The sequence below is a fragment of the Panthera tigris genome, chromosome C1 (genome assembly GCF_018350195.1).
Source record: "Panthera tigris isolate Pti1 chromosome C1, P.tigris_Pti1_mat1.1, whole genome shotgun sequence".
Taxonomy (NCBI): Eukaryota; Metazoa; Chordata; class Mammalia; order Carnivora; family Felidae; genus Panthera; species Panthera tigris.
This window is the reverse complement of record NC_056667.1, coordinates 8423223-8433317: the sequence shown is the minus strand read 5'-3', so window position 1 is coordinate 8433317 and position 10095 is coordinate 8423223. Positions and strand designations below refer to the sequence as shown.

Here is a 10095-nt window from a genome sequence, read left to right as displayed (position 1 = left end):
ATTGTCTATTTCAAGGTCAACTTTGATTCTGGCTGCCACCTGGTTGCCCTTTGCTGGGTAACCCAACATGTTCATAGCTTACGGAGCTCAAGGCATAGCTGTCTCGTGGGGCTGTTGCTCTGCTGACCACAGCAGGGCACAGATCTGTAGCAGGTGTACAGACAATGAAGGTGCCTGTGTGTGAAGCCACATGCTTTATGGATCCCATATAACACAATACATTTGTTATATATGGGTGTATTATGTATGCGTGTGTTTGTATATGTGCATGTGTGTGTGTGTTTCACTCAGGCATGCTGGAAGAATGATTCTATCCTCTAGAAAATGATATTACAAAATCTTGACATATGTAGAGGGAATCCAAGAGTCTGCAGGCAAAAATGTAAAAAGGAAATATTGCAGAGGTGGGTTAGGCCATGATTAAAAATATACTCCCCCCCCACCCCGCCCTGGATTTTGTAGTATTTGTCAGCTTTAAAAAGTGTGTAATTTTTTTTTTAATGTTTATTTATTTTTGAGACAGAGAGAGACAGAGCATGAACGGGGGAGGGTCAGAGAGAGAGGGAGACACAGAATCCGAAGCAGGCTCCAGGCTCTGAGCTGTCAGCACAGAGCCTGACGCGGGGCTCGAACTCACAGACCGCGAGATCGTGACCTGAGCCGAAGTCGGACGCTTAACCGACTGAGCCACCCAGGCGCCCCAAAAAGTGTGTAATTTGCAACACTTTTTCCATTCTTTAAAAAAAATTTTTTTTGACATTTGTTTATTATTGAGAGAGTGAGAGAGACAGAGCATGAGCAGGGGAGGGGCGGGGGGGTGGTGGTGGACACAGAATCCAAAGCAGGCTCCAGGTTCTGAGCTGTCAGCACAGAGCCCGACGTGGGGCTTGAACTCACAAACCTTGAGATCATGACCTGAGCTGAAGTTGGACATTTAATCGACTGAGCCACCCAGACACCCCATCCATTCTAAATAAACATTAACTTCATTTAGTTCATTCTAAACTTTATTTGAAACTTTAACATTGATGTTTAGGCCTAATTTGCATTCTATTTCTAAGATCCCTGTCTCCCACCCAGGTTATATAAACTGCAGGTCCCACAAAACTAGGATCCCCTGCTGCTCCTACCCCAGGACCTTTGCACATACTCTTCCCGATGTTGAGAGCTCTTTATGCTTCCCCCCACACTCTTCTCTTGGTTCTTCCTTTAGACCTCAGCTGGAACTTTATTTCTTCACAAAACTCTCTCACTGTGTGTCCTCCTCCCCAACTTGGCCCCGGGTCTCCTGGGTTTCTCCTTTGTGAATTATAGCTATAATCAATTATTTGTGAAGTTTCCTGCTTAGGCCTGTCTCCTCATGGGAATGTCCGCTTCATGATCTTACTGTCATTTCCCCCAGTGGTTAGCACAGTCTGGCACTCAGTCCAAACTCCGTAACTGTGTGCCGAATGTGGGGATAGATGGAAAGGCGGATGGATGGTGCTCTCAGGGTGAGGGAAGACGCATGCTCCTGAATGCAGATACCTGGCCGAGACCGTGCAGCTCGCATGTGCTGGAGCTGGGATTCAAACCCAGAACTTTGCTTTGTCAACGTATGTCCTTCTACCACACCGCACATTTGCAGCCCAAGGCCATTTAATGGGTGCCCACATGGGTGGCAGACCTGTGTGACGACCCATTCTAAGGCAGGAAGTTGGTGAACAGCTAGGCGGGATTAAATCCTGGGGGGGATGAGGAGCACTATCGACTGTCGTGGTTTGTCCTTGTGGGAGCGTTCTCTGGGAAAGGACCCCCTAGCTGGCCAGAGTCCCCCCTGCCTGCAGCCTGCCTGGTTGCAGAGACCCATCTTCCCATGGCCCCTCCATTATGCCAATCAAAGCCAGCCGCCGTGGGCCAGCCACTTCCAGAGGGAGGCCGATAAGGCGTTTATTGAATTTATGATTTTAATTTATGACAATTCTAATCCCATTACGGGCTCCCTTTTGTCTGCAGCCTGTGCAGTGACGGAGTTTAATTACGGCCGAGCAAGATTTCCCCCGCTTGGGGGACCTTTCCTGTCAGTCCTGGAGGTCCATCCCTGGTTGCTTGAGGGAGTTTAGTGGCTGGGCTGGGGCAGGGGTGTGTGTGTGTCGGGGGGGGGGGATGCAGTGGAGGAGAGGGGAGGCTCTCTGGTCTGCTGCTGTAGCACTTCCTGTAGTTGGCAGCCGCGTCGCGTAGGACGCATGGCGATGCCTAGTGAGTGACAATTAGGACTGCAGCATGGGGCTGTGCTGGGGGAGCAGTGCACAACCTGCACAGCTGTACAGACAGGCCTGGGGGTATCCAGAGATAGGTGGGGTCGTGGGAAAGACCAGGCAGTGTGAGCTTGGGGAGCTGCCAGGGCCTGTACATCAAAGGTTCTGAGAAAATGATCATCTTGGGGGTGGGGGGGGGGAGTAAGTCTCCACTGCCCACTCCAGAAAATGGGATGTCTTCCAAGTGGTCAGGGTCTCCAGGGGGGAGGTTCAAGACAGGGGAAGGGTCACAGTGATGTCACAAAGTCCCTTGTTGGCTTCTGCGGAGGAGGAATCATAAACAGCAGTCAGGGGTCCAGAGCTGGTCCCAACTCCGCAGGAGTGGCTGTGACCTTGGGTCACATTTAGCTTCTCTGTGATACTCCTTTGTCAGCTGGGAAGTTAGGGGCAGGATCAGGCCTCCCCTCAGCCCAGAAGGAGAGTGTAGCTGGGGTGGGTGTGCAATGGAGGCAGAATGATGGACCCACATATCGGGTCAGGAGAGTCAGTGGGAGTTCCGGAGGCTGTGCCCGGTGAAGGCAAGAGGGCAGGGGGAGGGCCCGGACCCGGTCCCAGAGCTCAGGGACCGACAGAAGACTCAGGAGGAATGAGAGGACAAGCTTGTGGCCAGGAAAACCCTGGAAGAGACAGCAGCCTCGTATATGGCACTGAGACACCCTGCAACCTTGCCCCAGTAAAATGAGCATGAGAACGACCCCAGCCCGATCCAACCCCCTCCGCCCCCCATCCTCCATGCCAAACCGGAGCGGGGACCTTGGATCGCAAGGCTTCCTGACTGCGCGAGGGGGCAGCAGCATTTCACGTCTCTCCGGGCCTCGGGCTCTTATCTGCACCCGATGGGTGAAGCCCAGGTCGGCCTCCCAGAATCCTTTAGGTTCAGACATTTGCAGAGTTGATGGTTAAAACAGGAAGACTTCCTGGAAGGGCCGGCCTGAAGGAAGGGGAAGGGTACGGCTTTTGGCAGGCCTGTAGGCTCCAGATCCTGATTCCTTAAGAGCCGGAGCGGGTGGAGGAAAATACAGGGGAGGAGGCAGCCTGGTATAGGGGTTGAAAACTCAGACACTTGCAGGGGTGAAGTGAGGGAACTCAACGGGCCAGACAGACAGGATATAATAGACTAGGGGGCGGCGGGGACCACGGCAAACTGAAGTGGGCATGTCCCGGCCATTGCCCGGCTCCAAGGACCACTGCCATGTTAGGGGGCGCTAATCTTGGGTGGTCAGAGGGTCTCAGTCCCCACCTGGAAAAGGGGCACAGGAACATGTCTCGTGGAGCTGGTGCGAGGGCTGAGCGAGCTAATGAATGCAAAGGGCTTAGAATAGTGCCTGGCATGTAGTAAGTGGCAATTACTTGCATTGCCAATTACCATGAGCGTTGTTATTCTCTCTCTGCACAGGAGACCAGATGTCTTCCTTCCCCGACCCCCAGCACACTCCAGATGGGAGGGTGGCGGAGTCCAATCATTGTGATCTGGTTGTTGGGGGCTCTTTGGAGCACCGGGCTTCCCTGGCTGGCCGTGGCCGCGTCCCGAATGGCTATCCCAGACGAGGAACGCCTGGGACCTGGGGAGAAAGCAGACACGCTGGGGTTGTCGCTGCGACTTACCTGGCATCACCTCGTGAGGGTTTTTCTCTTACTTGGGGAGGGCTATTCCGAGCCTGAGACACGCGCGTTTGTAGGCAGGATTTGTCAGGCTTCGCTGGGCCGAGAGGCGGGCTGCCGAAGAGCCTGGGGAGAGGGGAAGTCACGCGGTGAGGCGCAGAAAGGCCCGTTGGAGAAGGGGTCTGATTGTGAACCTTCAAGAGAGTCTCAAACGTGTCCAAGGACGGGGAGGGAGAATTAGGAGCGGGAGTGATGGGGTAATTGTCTGGCCGGTTCCCCACGCTGCTTGCGTTCTCAATTCCGCCAGTGCTGGCGGAAGGAGAGGGTGTGAGCGCGTGTGAGGGCACGTGCACGTGCGTCTGGCAATGGTCCCCTTCACCTCCTGTTCCGCCTCCCCCGACACACTCTCCCTGGCTGACCCCAACCGGCCGGGGCTACGCTTCCTCCCATCTCCTGATTTCCAGTCCCGGATCTTTGGACAGCCAGCATGTGTCATTTGCCTCGCTGTGCCTCGTTTTACCTATCTGGAGACAGGGGTGGTCATTCTGGCCTCCGCCACTCCAAAGAGGTGTCACGAGGAGGCCTTCCGACGGTGGTGTCCTCAAAGGACCGACTTTGGCTTCGGATGTGTGCCTTCTCTCTTTGAAGATCTGAGTCCCCTGTGGTTTCCAGGCTTTTTGAAGCAGTATCGTATCTGATTCCCGCCGGGGAAGCTGAGGTTCAGAGGGTGTTTTACGGTATAGTTTTATTGTAATTAGGTGTGGTGAGACCCATAGATCAGGAGACAACTGCTGTTGAAAATATAGTTTGTTCCTCACAGATCCCAAGAAGAGAGGGTATAGTGGTCAGAGGGATAAGAACTCTGGGCAGCCCGGCCCTGTCACCTGCCCACCCACCGACATTGTGTGTGTGTGCGTGAGAGACAGAGAGATGGAGAGAGGGACGGAGGGAGGGAGAGAGGGAGAGAGATGTGTCTCACAGAGCATTGTGACTCAGCTCCCTCAGGACCTCACGGAACAGGGAGAGATGGTCAGAAACAGGCCGTGTCCCCAGGTCAATACTCTTCATTCCCATCCAATAATTCTCCATGAAAATCTTGCTCTGTGCCGAGCATGGCCTACGGTCCAGGGCTAGAAGCCCTTTCCCCTTGTCCCCCAAGATGGCTTCACAGAAGGGCAAGCACCCCGGTCTGGGAGCCAGGACACTTGGCTCTGAGTAATAGCACCATCGTGACCCAGGACAAGCCCCATAAGCCTCAGTTTTCCCAACCGTACAATGGGTGGGCTGGGCTAGAGGGTCCTTTTATCTTTTTTTTTAACGTTTATTTTTGAGAGAGAGAGAGAGAGAGAGAGAGAGCGAGAGTGCACACTTGAGGGGGAGGAGCAGAGAGAGAGAGGGAGAGGGGGACAGAAGATCTTAAGTGGGCTCTCTGCTGTCAGCACGGAGCAGGGCTCAAACCCATGAAACGTGAGATCGTGATCTGAGCCTAAGTCAAACTCTCAACCGACTGACTGAGCCACCCAGGTGCCCCTGGGCTAGAGGGGCCTTAAGATGCCCCCAAGTTTGACCCTCTGTGAGTAAAGTGCTCTGAGTAGTGGTTCCAAGCCTCCTTGCCAGAATTAGCTGGTGGGACCGGGGGCTTTTCAGATACAGATCCCTGGGCCCTCCCCAGACCTGCCAGATGGCACTGTCCTGGGAGTGAGACCCAGGGGACTGTATTTTGGAGAAGTGATTCTGATGTAGTTGGTTGTTTACCTGACATTTGGGAGCCACTGCCTAAAAAGTCTGGTTCCTCAAAGGGGACAACGAGCTTATTCCTGTTTGGGGCACTGCTTGCCTTTGCTCGCCTGAGAGCTAACGGGGTACATCACACACACAACTGGAGGCGGCCGTCGCTGCTGAGTCCAGACTCCAACATAAGGCTCCTGGTGGTGACGCTTTTGCATCCACACGTGGTAGGTGGCCCATAAGGGGACCCAGGCCTGCCAGCTGGTGGAGCATCTGGGAGCGGAGAGCTCTTCCTGGAGATCCTGCCAGTGCTTGGGGACAGGATGGGACCTGGGGAGGAGGGGGAGAGAGGGTGCAACTTGGGGACACCCCAGGAGGCCACTGGGGAGGGAGGGGGCACGTGACCTTGGCCAAGTCAGGGCATCCTTTTTGGGGCCTCGGTCTCCCCACCTGTAGAATGGGCGTGGCAGTGGAGGAGGTGGCTTGTCAGATCTTTAGAGCTTGGACATTCTGAATCTAGTCCAGCCCTCGGAGAGGGCTCAGCTGGGGAGGGGGCCACACTGGGGGGGGGGGTGGTGGTGGGAGGGTGGTGGCAGGGAGGAGGCGCTCGGCTTGCGGGAGCCAGGGGGCAACTGAGTCCCCGTAAGTCAGTCCAGGGGGGCCGGTGTAGGCAGCAAGAGCTGGCGAGGGGGCCGCTGGGGTAAGGAGGAAAAATGCCTCCGATGCGCAGCGTGAGAGAAGCCACAGGATGACTCTGGGATTCCCTGTCGCTACTGTGACGGGGAGGGGCCTAAAAGCATAGACCCCAGAGCTGAAGGCAGTGTTCCTCATGGTTACGAGCAGGCCTCCGGGGGGCGGGGCCGCAGGCCGACCACGTGACTTTGTGGCCTGACCGCCCCATGCCTCAGTTTCCTCACTTCTGAAAGGAGGAGGACAGTATCTACTTCACGAAAGTGAGTCCTCAGTGAGTTGATCAAGGTGAAGAAAGGCTGAGGGCAGAGCTGGCTGGTGGCCTGGGAAGCTGCCCCCGGCTTGCAGTCAGAGACTTGAGTTGGCTCTCTAGCTCCGCCCCTCCCTGGCTCCGCCCCTAACAGGACCTTGCCTGCTCTGCGTCCCCTCTCCTCACTGGGACACAGGTAGGGGTTGTCTTGTGAAGCTTGCGGGTGACAGTGAGGCTCCTCCCAGAGCGCACCTGCCAAGCACCTGGTTCGCGGGGTGGGGTAGTGAGCCTCGGGGCTGGGTCCTCCATGCGGGAGGAAGGACGGATGGTTGTCTCTCCCCCTTTCCTTCCTCCTGCCTCCAATCCTCCCTCCTCCCTCCTCCCCAGCCTCTCATCTGGCCTCTGCTCTCTCCCTTCCGCTTCCCTTGTACTTTAAGATTAGACTTTATCGCTTGCGTCTTGAGGACACGGATTGACACGCGGGCGTCTTCGCGCATTTCTCCCCTGCCAGCGTCAGCCCCCCGTGCGGCTGCTGGTGCTGGACTTTTCACTGCAGTAGATGCACCAGGGGAGTGGGGGGGGGGGGGTCCTGCTCCTCATCCAGCTGTGTAGACATAGGAGGGACTTTCTTCCTTTCGATTTGTACCTCTTGCCTCCTTACGCCCTGTGCTAGACGTGGCCTCCCCCTCCTTCCTGTGGTGCTCAGGATTCTAATTAAGTGGAAAAGGCTTTTACTCCTTACAATTCTCCAGTTATGAATAATGGTACTGGCTCATAAATGAAAATTGCTTTTCTATTTAAATTCTGGTGTGTTTTTTTTTTTTTTGGTTTTTTTTTTTGGTTTAAAAAAGAAGGTAGGAAACCAGGGCTCTTGGGTCATTTGCAAGTTATTAATTTCAAGCAGAGCTCTAAGCTAGCTTATTAACGGTGAGGGTATTACAGCTGAGTTAAATGGCTGCGATATTAATTACCTTGCAGGCTTTTATGTATGGAGTAATGGCTTATTTCCGTGCTGGTGGGTGGTCTAGGTGAGAAAACACAAGTCCCCTTCCGGGAGGCAGGAGAGGAAATTGGTGGGATGTTCCTTTGGTAGGTATTGAGTCCCCAGAACTTGGTGCCGGGACTCTTGGTGTCCTGGGATTCCAGGCAAGGGGACTGGATACGCCGTGGTGCCCGGGTCAGGATGTCAAGGCCAGGCACAGGCAGGGGAGTGAACACTTCTTCCCAACTCGTGCAACTGTGTCCCCTCGGCCCTCACCTCCACTGGGGACAGGCCAAGTGGAGGTGGGTTGACATGGCGGCAGGAGGTATTTCGGTCACTCCAGCATCCCTACAACCTCGGTTATTTCAGCTCTGTTTTGGCCATATCGACACACTGCCTGTTCTATTATTTACTTACTATTTTTATTTCCACTGACTCACTTTTAAAAAACTTAAATTTAGTTTAAAGGGAAACTTTATATCACCTCCATAAATGGGAAACCAGCATCCCTAGTCATAAATTCAAAGCAACATAAAAGTGAATACGTGACTGTTAAAATAAAAAATGTCAGCTCCCACGTGGGCAATGGCGCATTCGCCATGTGAAGGAAAACCTCAGTCAGTTGAATCTGACCTCCTGGCTGGTGCAGCACCAGGGTGGGGGTCAGGGGGTAGGTGACCCACCCAGAAGAACCAACGCTTTCTGGGTCCTTCCCAAGGAATTCAGTTGGAAATTCCAAGGCTATAGGGGAAAAGGAAGATCTGGGGAATTTCTGTATATTTTGAACTTTACGGAACAGCATGTTAAGGGTATGCAAATACCCCACCAGCCACCATTTCTTCTCGAAGGCTGATTGCTCAGGTGTATTGGGCTGGCAGTGTGGGTAGCCTGTCTGTGGTTCCTGCTCTCAGCTGGTCCTTGGGCTCCTAGGAGCCACAGCAGGAGTGAGGGGACTGTCCAGAGAGCACTGGCCTGAGAGTCAGGATGGAGGCAGCCAGGCACTGCTGTTACACTGCTGTGTGACCTAGGACAGCCCCGTGGGCCTCTCTGGACTTCTGTTTCTTCATCTGAGGGGGCGGAACAAGATGCATCCGGGGACCCTATGATGGCTGACTTTATGTGTCAATTTGGCATGGCTACAGTGTCCAGATATGTGGTCAAACGTTATTGTGGATTTTGAGTAAAGCAGTCTGCCTTCCGTAATGTGGGTGGGTCTCATCCAGCCAGTCGAAGGTCTCCATAGGACAAAAGACTGATCTCCTTCCAACAAGGAGGAATTCTGCAGCAGAGACCCGGGGACTTGAACTTCAGCATGGGCTCTCCTCTGGGTCTCCAGCCTGCTGGCCCATCCTGCAGATTTTGGATTTGCCAGCCTCCTTAATCATATGAGCCAATTCCTTAAATAAGTCTCTCCCTCTCTCTACATCTCCCGTTTGTTCTGTTTCTCTGGAGAACCCCGACTGATACATACCCCCCTTTAGTCATCGGCCCCCTCTTTGGCATCAGGCAGGACAGACAGATGCTCATGGAGAGGACGGTGGCTGGTCTCCAGTTCCCTCAGCTTTTTCTGCTGCCCTTGCGTGAACCTGACAGAAGAACTCAGCTCAAAGTGGCTTGAACCAGCGAGCGGGTGTATCAGCTCATGCCTCTGGGGCCCAGTGGTAAGCTCGCCCCGCTGCTGGACTCAGCCGCTCAGTGGTCATCGATCGTCCGATTATTTCCCATTGCTCCCCTCTCTTCCATTGCCGGTGTGGGTTTCGACTGGAGGACGGCTTCCTTCATGGCAGCAAATGGACTTCACACTTCCAGCTACGCCTCCCTGCACACCAGGAGGGAGATGTCCGCCCAGAATTCCAGCGAACGTCTTTGGCTGACTGGCCAGAGGGGTAACACGAATAGATGGGCTCAGACCTGGTTTGTTCGCAACCAAGCACCATGGTCAGGGGTGTGGGATGACCTTGTAGCAAGGGGGTTGGGGCGGGGTGGGGCTGGCCTCAGGCAAGCAGGGTGTTTTGGGGGTTTGTACAGGTGCTGAGCTCAGATGGAGCCCTGTGTGGTCCAGGCACTCTCCCTTCCCTTCTCTCCCTTCTGCTTCCTTTCCTCTCTCCTCCTTTCTCCCTCCTCTCCTCCCTTCTCTCTCCCTTTTATCCCCTTCCCACAGCCTTTCCTTCCCGGTGGCCGCAGGCTACAGCCCTGCCTTGGCCAGCTGCCCAGTCACCTACTGGGAGACGCCGATGTGTCCATACTGTCTCTGCTCAGCATGACTGTGCCCTCTTCTTCTGCTGGCAGAGCCCCCTCCTTTGGGAGAACGTCCCCCTGGCCACTCCATTTGGCTGTGGGGAGCTCTTCATCACCGGACCCCTTTCTGCTTAGTGAGAGCCCATGAGATCCTGGCTGGGCCAGTCAGATTTCCTCCCTAGGGTTTTGCATTCTCTCCTTCCCCTAAAGCCCATGTCAGCTGGAGCCTTGCTCTCCCCTGTTATGTGGAGGGAGCTGTGTGCAGGAGAGAGAGAGAGAGAGAGAGAGAGAGAGAGAGAGAGAGAGAG

General features: G+C 54.5%; 1 long non-coding RNA gene across 2 annotated transcripts; it reads right to left on the bottom strand.

Moving 5' to 3' along the window:
- Positions 1-2450: 2450 nt before the first annotated feature.
- LOC122241129 lies at positions 2451-4858 on the bottom strand. 2 transcript variants are annotated; one of them, XR_006221111.1, is made up of 4 exons: positions 4420-4858; positions 3935-4025; positions 3664-3859; positions 2451-3228 (listed from the first exon to the last, which is right to left on the bottom strand). It is a non-coding gene; the product is annotated as an uncharacterized LOC122241129 (long non-coding RNA). The 2 variants fall into 2 exon arrangements; XR_006221112.1 differs by lacking the exon at positions 3664-3859 and having other exon boundaries at positions 3903-4025; positions 4420-4857.
- Between the last annotated feature and the right edge of the window lie 5237 nt (positions 4859-10095).